Source organism: Parasteatoda tepidariorum, chromosome 4 (assembly GCF_982258835.1).
Source record: "Parasteatoda tepidariorum strain Cologne lab strain chromosome 4, Ptep-v5.0, whole genome shotgun sequence".
Classification (NCBI taxonomy): domain Eukaryota; kingdom Metazoa; phylum Arthropoda; class Arachnida; order Araneae; family Theridiidae; genus Parasteatoda; species Parasteatoda tepidariorum.
Window position 1 is genome coordinate 10,207,266 of NC_141758.1, and position 8,888 is coordinate 10,216,153.

At 28.7% G+C, this 8,888-nt stretch overlaps 1 long non-coding RNA gene across 1 annotated transcript; it reads right to left on the minus strand.

Moving 5' to 3' along the window:
* Positions 1-923: 923 nt before the first annotated feature.
* On the minus strand, positions 924-8,063 carry LOC147810668 (uncharacterized). Its single transcript, XR_015432940.1, has 3 exons — positions 7,948-8,063; positions 4,742-4,833; positions 924-1,082 (listed from the first exon to the last, which is right to left on the minus strand). It is a non-coding gene; the product is annotated as an uncharacterized LOC147810668 (long non-coding RNA).
* Between the last annotated feature and the right edge of the window lie 825 nt (positions 8,064-8,888).

Consider the following 8,888-nt stretch of genomic DNA (forward strand, 5'->3'; position numbering starts at 1 on the left):
GGTATTTTTCAATAATCCAACAAAACAATCCATCAAAAACCAACATGGTTTGATGGTATTTTTTGATGGTCCAACACAAAAAATAATCAGGAACCAACATATTTTGTTGGTTTCCAACTTACATTCCATCAAAAACCAGCTTAATTTCTGCTGCCACCATCAAAACTGACCATCACCCCATGTTAGAAAACCTACGTGTGTTGATGGTTTCCAACTTAATGTCACAAAAAAACCATTTTATTCTTTGGTACCATCAATATAGACCATCACTTCATATTAGAATTTGGAACAACCTATATTGAACAGATATGAGTTAATCCAACTTTGCTCCATGGTTTAACAAAACACAAATGAACGAATTCCAACAACAATCATACTAATTCTTGATGATCATACTATTCTACTAATTCTTGAAGACTAGCCATTACCCATATTTCAGCTTGTTTGTTGGTACATAAAAAACCAATATATATTGCTGTTTTCATTATGGTGAACCACTAAGTACATCGTAAACAAAATTGGCTGGTTACAACCATAACTTTTCGCCACAATCCATGTATTTTTTAATAAGCATGATTCGAACATCTTTATGTTAGTCCAATTTACATTTGAAAATAATATATAAAAAAATTTTTTTGTATGGAATACTATGTCAATATCGGCTATGATTATGTAGAAGTTTCATTATAATATTGAAATTAAATTAAGCAAAATTAAAGCTTGAGACTCTAATCATTTGGCGGACCCTAACTTACAGAAAGTTTTTTCCTACATTTAAAACAAGATAGCATTCCATAATTTATTTTTAATTTAACATTAAGATTGAAGAGGAAAAAAAATTTCCTATAGTTTATAAGTACAATTTACAAAAAATATGTAATAGATTTCAAAAAATAGAATTTTGATAAATAAAGACAAACATGTAAATTGAAAACATTTATTTAAATACATTTAATACATTTATAGTACTTTTAATAATTTTTTTTACACATATAATCTACAAAAGTATTTGACATACATAAATGTTGAATTTCAATATACAATATTGATGAACTTTATTCCCATAAATTCTCGAATTATAACTGCAAAATAAAAAAATCAAATTAAAACACATTAGATAAACAAATGACAGTAGCTGTTTGCTTATTTTTATGCTGAAAATAATAACAGGTCTGCCAGCTTATACGCATTTTAAAAAATATTTTATAAAGTGGTGGACATTTAAAAATCAAAGCTTTAAAAATTTTTGTTAAATTTGCCAACAGCCTTAAAACAAAAGACCTAGAACAAAATCTCATTGCAAATGAATGAATTTATGAGAATTGGCATGGAAAATTGGCTAAAATAAATAGAAAATAATATCCTAAAACATAAACTTATGTAGCACTAGAATAAATATTTGGAAAAAAAAGCGTAGAAAGTTGACAATCCTGTAATAATAATGAAAACATATAAAATAAATATAGTCCTGGATGAAAATATTGCATAATTTTTAACACTAGAAAAACTGAACATTGCTGTATACCTTAAAAAGACTGAGGGGGTTAGTGATTAGACATCCAAAATCTTAATATAATTATTTAATAAAAATATATTATAGGCTTGATCATTGAAATTCTGTGGTATTTCATTCTAAATATTTGATTAAACTAAACACTGTATTTTTAACATGTTTCTATATTGCTAAGGCATGAATGATTAAATAAGCACTTAAATTGGAACAATTTATGGAAGGTCAGAAATACTCAGCACTTTCAGTAAGTTAGTGTTTGAATAAACAAGTACAGCATCTCTTTAATTTTTTTTCAATCCTAACTTATTGGAAATTCTCTCCTAAAACCAAAAGTAAAATTGTTTTCTTTTGCCAAATGTTTACTTATTAAACATTTTAACTCAAAAAAGGCCTCTGTAAGTAATGCAATCAAAAACGATTCCTGATTCGTTATGAGGCCACATGTGCAGCCTCCATCTGCTAAGGCTATTTTAGTTTTGATATCACTTACATCATACCATTCTAACACCTTTTTTTTACTGAACTAAAAAATCTTAAATATTCAGAACTAGAAAATTTTGTCAACTATTAACAATGTTTCAGTGGGTACCATTGAATTTTAACATTATAAAAATACATTATATCAAACCCACATTTTCATTCAGCTACATAAGGGCAAAATTTATAATACAGATAGTTATTGACCATGTGAAATAGTAGGATTTAATCACAAAAAATCAAATGAAAGCAAGAATGTATTGGCTTTCATAGCACAGCTATTGTAAATGAACGGCAGATGGACAAGTGTGGTATAATAAAATTATGTTTACGGAAAGTACATGTTTTTTGCGTAAAAAAAACTTTACAAATGGTACAAGTAAAGTAATAAAATGTTTTTTGGGAGTTTCAAGGAATTCTGAATGCATGAAGAATTAAATTATAAAAAAAAAAGACTGTAATTGTCTATTATAGAGAAACCAAAAAAAAAGAGAAAGGGGTTAATTTGGCTTCTTTTGTCTTTCTAGTGTTAAATTTATAAGGGAAAATTGTTTTAAGGCAAAAAAGTAATCAGTAAACAAAACAATTAGAAGTTTAACAGTAGAAAAATATGATTTCTCTCTTATTCAAAAATAAATAAATAAAATTACTATAAAATAAATTATACATTAACTATTCTTCAATAAATATTAGCAATTAGGAAAAATTATTTTCGATGGAAAAAATAAAATATAATATTTAAGCTTTTACAACTGTGTCCTATTTTAAATAAGATAGAAATTTAACGGACGAAATGTAATCTTAAAACACATTTCTTAAAAGTTGTTGAATATATGAAAATAATAGGTATAATTATTGCTATTGCTTGGAAGAAAGTTAAAGATTAAACATCAATAAATTACAATTCTACATCTGTTTAATAAAACTGTTGCCCTGCATTAAAATGCCATATACAGTGAAACCTCCAGGAAAGATCACCTCTATGTAGCGATCTCTATTTACAACCACTTTAGGGAGGCAAGGTATTTTTTCCATGGACTTTAGCAGAGACCATAAAAACCTCTCCCAGCAATTGGTCGAAATCTCTGCACAAGATGAGGAAAAGGTCAAATAAGGAAACACAATAAAATATCAAAACAAATAAGTAGTTTAAAATGTATTCTAAATATTTGCTTGCTTTTTATTTAAAGAATTATTTCTGATGATCTCTCAGATATCTACAACTTCATGTTGTAGTCAAATTGCACTAAAGACGATAATTTAGTAATCAGAGTTGAATGATTTATTTTTGATTAATCAGTAATTTTTGTTGGATTACTTTTAGTTATTTTAAGTATATAAAAAAAGTCAATTGGAAAAAACTCAGCATCTCAAACAAACAAATCCCTTCTCATCTTTTACAGCTGATTTTTATGAAGAAAAAAAAAATTAAATGCTAACTTAAAAACATAATTTTTTATTTATTTAAAAAAACTACACCATACATAGTTGGTACATTTCGTTTCACACATAATTATATTAGAAGGGATAATTTCTATTAACGTAAAATTTTATTCACCCATCCAGTTTTCACGACATCAACACAAGGAACATTTCAATACCAAGAGAATGACAGTCTATAATTAAAATTGTTTGCGAAAAATCACGTAACTTTGAGTCGAAGAAGGTAACACCACTAAGAACGACCAACCTCCATTCCCAAGTCCATTTTATCGAGGAACAGAGAATGGTCTCTCCTGAGAGGTTTTCATTGTATAATTATGTCCATTATGTGAGATGCAATTCTTACTAAGTTTGTTAATTTTTGCAAGATTAAATTTCTAACAAATTATGAAGTCTTAGAAATACAAATTCTTAAGTCCATAACAGTAAGCCGGAAAAATGACTTCAATGCTACAAAAATTATTAGTAATAAAATAATAAGGTTGTCCTAAACGAAGACTCTAACAAAAAAGCAAACGATCAGTTAACTAAATACAAAATATTCAACTAATTATCTGGTGACAAAATTGTCACTACATTCGACTTTTTCAAGAAAATTTTAAAAGACAAAATAAGTAAAAAAAACTAAAAGCAGTGGTAGTGACAACAGTAAGAAAAAATAGGACACATTAAAAATATTTATTTCCAAAAGAAATGTCAAGCGTTTGACTCAGCTTATAATTTCTTTAACAGAATTTTCTTTTTGTTTCTAATGCTACAAAAAACGCACAAACATTTTTTTAAAAATCTTAGTTTAAAAATCATTTTGAATACTGAGAAACAAAAACATAATAATTCATTTCTAATAAATTATTAGAAATGAAATGAGGCTTCAGTAATGCTACAGCTTTGGCCCGAACCACTATGTGACTGTGATTTGCAATTTTTTGAAAATTTTCCAAATAACTCTTAATGCTATGCAAAAACTCAAATTAATACTTATGTCAGATATCAAAATTCTGATTCACAAGTACGATGGCGACAAGAAAATTGGAAACCTTATTTTTAAACCTTAATTACTTCAGGTTTTTTTAATTTTTGTAAACAAAGTGCTTTCCAGGATCTAGTATATTTTAGAAAGTTTCGAGTTTGATATTTTTAGATACACAAAAATCACTCCAGATTATGAAATAAAAATAGTTATGAAATAAAAGTTAGACATTATAAAAAGAAGTTTACCCATTTAATTGAAGAAAAATTAAAAAAGCTTCTTAATTCTAACTAAATTTTAAAATGAAAATGATTATTTTTTGCACTAACAAAACTTACCCATCCTCTCAAACAGATGAATGGAAACGAAATCCTAATGATCAACAGATTCTACGTTCAAATGTTCCTTTTAACTCATCCAAAGTAATGAACTGAAAAGAAAGTCAATTAATAGAAAAAAATAAATTGCATTTTGTTGCCCTAAATACGAAATACCTTGTTTAGAATGGAATGAACATTTTAAAAGAAATATTTATGTTTACAACAATTTTCAGCAAATTACGCTCGTATAAGGATAATAAAATGGTAATAAATAATCTTAAAATTGTAGTAAATTTTCAGTCACTTTACAGAATATAAACAAAAATGTGAATATGGGTATCGCTATCAGAACATTTGTCCTTCATACAATTGATAAAATAGCAGGAGTGAATTTAAAGTAGTTTAATTGTTAGATACTTTATCTTTAACTGCTTTACATAATATAGATGTGTGCATTGTGGATAACAAAAAAGCTCACATCAAACTATCAAAAAAGACTGGGAAAACAGAAGATCATAACAATAAAATGAAAGAAAAACAAAATTGCTTATTAATGTATAGAGCATCACTAGTGTTGTAGGATACCAGTCTTAAAATTTAGTCTCAAAAGTTACGTGCTCAGCGACTTAATTCTAAGATTCGGGACACAAAGCCTTATTGCAACACTTTGGGCTACCTAAACCCCTTTCGAATCTCAATCTCAGAAGAGATTATCTTGTGAGATTCAGTCAGACGCATGAACATATGTCTTTCCATGCGACGGAGGTTCAGGATTTTGGAACTTTGCCATATGCACCGAGTGTTTGCGTACGGCAATTGCATTCGCTTCTGAGTGACGATCTTACACCAGAGACTAAATTCAAAAGACTTTCAACAGCATTAATCACAATTATTTTATCCATCATTTTCTATGTTACAAATATCTTTAAGATAACATCAATAAAAAAATTATTTATTTTAATTCCCACTGTTTATGTTAAAGACCAAAGGACTGTCTAGGTTTTTCTGAGAGGTACCTGTTTCGTGAAAATTTAGATATATTTAGTAAAAATTACAAATTATATTAAAAAATCAACATAAAAATATGGATTTATCATTTCGTATGAGACACAAAAACAAAATTTTAAGAAAAAGTATTTTGTGAAACTACTGTTTTGAAGTTGAATTGTTGAAGGTACCCCTGAACGGTAATAAATTTGGCTTGGACAGACCTCTGAAGACAGATAATTTTATCAATGTTTAATTAATATTTATTTTAAACAATGAATCAATTGTTTTCAAAATTGAATCTGAATAAATTAGGGAATAGATAGCGGTTAGATAGAATCTGAATAGATACCGGTTTATTTTTATGAAAAGGGGTTGATTTATTGGTATCAAAGTTCAGGCAGAGCCTTCAAAAAACGATTAGGGAGAATACTGATGGTAGATGAAATAATAATAGAATTTATGATTTGTCCCCAGCCAATTTATAGCTCGAGTTCCACATAATTTTTTAATAAACATTGCACTTTTACACGAGGTAAAGAATAAAAATAAATGGAGATTTCCGTACCATGATCTGTGGGTATAATCGCCAAGTCTTGAAATTTCCGGGCAGTGTCCCGAGAGAAACAAAAAAAAAACATCACTGAAAGGGACCAACTCGAAAGGTATAACTCATAGCTAGGACTGGGCCATTAATCGATATATCGCGACATTTTGATTTAACGCCTGCATCGACAGGCCGATACAGCGACTTTCGTTCCAGGCGATGCATCAGAAATCCGATTTAAGCGTCGCGTAAAGAAGACGAACGATATAGCGATACAAGACACGCAAGGATCTCTTACGTTTCGATGACAACTCGCGCTGGGAAAGACGATGTACGTATCGTTATATTGAAACGGCCTTGATTGCTGAGCGGTAGAATCAGAATCAGTTTTGAGAACATATATCGTGATCTCACATGTTCTTTTCCGCACCTCTTACTTTTTTTTCTTCTTTGCCGTGATTTGATCGTTTCTTGTAGATTATTTCAGACTTGGTAATCGCCGTCGTTACCTTGTTCTGAACGTAATCTATTATTGAAAAGAATTTATAAAGAAGTGTTTCTGTATTAATTAGGTAAATTTTTTTTTAAACAAAACTCTTTTTTATTTTTAAATGTGAAAATTAATTTTGATATTATATGTTTAAGTATTATTTTACATTATTAAATTTATTACAAACGGAAATCTAATTTAAGGTGCCCATAAAGAATTAAATTAAAAAGTAGTCAAATTTGTTAGGCTATTTTTTACTTTATTTTAATTTATTAAAGACTTTTTGGATAAAATAATAATTTAATGGGTTTTTATTACTGATTTTAAATTTATAAATCTTTAGTTGTTTTCATTTTTAAAAATAAAATTATGACAAAACTTATTTTTCCACGACTTCTTTTTTTAAAATCATTTAGCACTTCGTTTTATTAAAGAGTATAATCATGTTTTTTAATTTTCTTTCAATATTGTCAGTTGATTATATTATCGAATATCATAATTCTTTTGTTTTTATTTTTAAGAAATTAAACCTTACTTTGTTTTTTCGTTCAGAATTCGGTAATTATTCAATTTAACTTTATTATTTATTTGAAATAATAATGACAAAAAGTAGTGTTGTTTTAAAAGTGCTTTTTTTTGTGTAATTTATTTAGCACTTTGTTTTAAGCATACAAATAATTTTTCACGAACTTATTTTTTGAATTTTCTTTCTATATTGTTAGGTAAATATATTGATAAATTTCAATTTTATTTTTTTTTTTTATTATTTATTTTTAAACTAAGAAATCTTTCGTTATTTGTGCGATCACTTTTAGAAAATCCTATCTTTCTTAAGTAAAACATATACATCAAATTCATAAATTGATTTAAATCAATCTGAGTATGAAGTTTTGATAGAAATCCGACTTTCTGCACCTTACAAGTAAATGAATTTCAAAAATACTATATCGCGATGCAAAACTGACGATGCATCACGATATAAAATTTCTTATATCGCCCAGTCCTACTAATAGACATCCCCGGGCAAACATCTACGTGTTATTTTTGAAAACATTAACAAGTTTAAAATCTACTTGGTACCTTGGCAATTGCAGTTGGTACGACAGATCACTATACGGAACTATCCCCTATAAATTATCTAGAAGAAAAGGTACTGAAAATATAATAATTAAAAGAATAAATAATTTTATAAAAACTTACGTGATTGCAACCCTCACGAGGGTGAACAGTCAACAAACAATAAGAAGTTGAGCTGATATTTTGCTGCTCACCCCAAACGCAAAATTTGAAAAGAACACTTAAGTACCATTCACACTGCACTCCTGATTGCGATTGACGCAGGGTCGAATGTATATTGTGAGAAATTAAAGTATACTCTGGAATTTTAACAAAGCAATATAACGTGTTTTTTTTTTTTTTTAATTCATTTTCTATTAAAATATCTTTCGGGGTTCGATCCTTGACTCAGCCAAGACCCTCCGAGAGTACATGCCATGTACAATCTCGTAAAATCGGAGAAATCGAAAGTCTTGTATTCGGTCTCTTAGCTATACCATGGGTACAGGGATATAGAGAAAATTTATAATCTGAAAATCCTATCATTAGATCGAAAGTTATTCAGAGTTATTTTGTGTGTTTACATCACCATCAAAATACTTAAATAATAAATTTAATAAGTATTTTTTAAGTTTTTACCTACTCCTTAGCAACTTTAAAATTCAATATATTAATCATTGCAATTACTAAATATTATTTCATTTATATAATAGTTCGGGATAGCCTAGTTGGCAAGGTGCTGGACTCACGGTCGTGAGAACGGGAATTTGAATCCATCCCTTGAAGACTCCCCGTGTAATAAATGGTGACAGTTGAAAGTTAAATCTGTTGGGTCACAAAGTTCTCCATGATCTCATAACAGATTAAATCTCTGGGGTGGGGGGGGGGTACTGGAATGGAGATTCGTCGCTCTCTGGTTCAGGTCAAAATTAGGATCCGTGAATGAATGATTGGATTTATGAATGGGTTCCGCCATATAAATGGGTGTGATGTATGGATGTGGCAGAAGTTAAATTCTAGGCCCTAGATTGTGTGACTGGAAAACAAGTACAATGACACAGCCCTTACTTTAATGACCTACGACA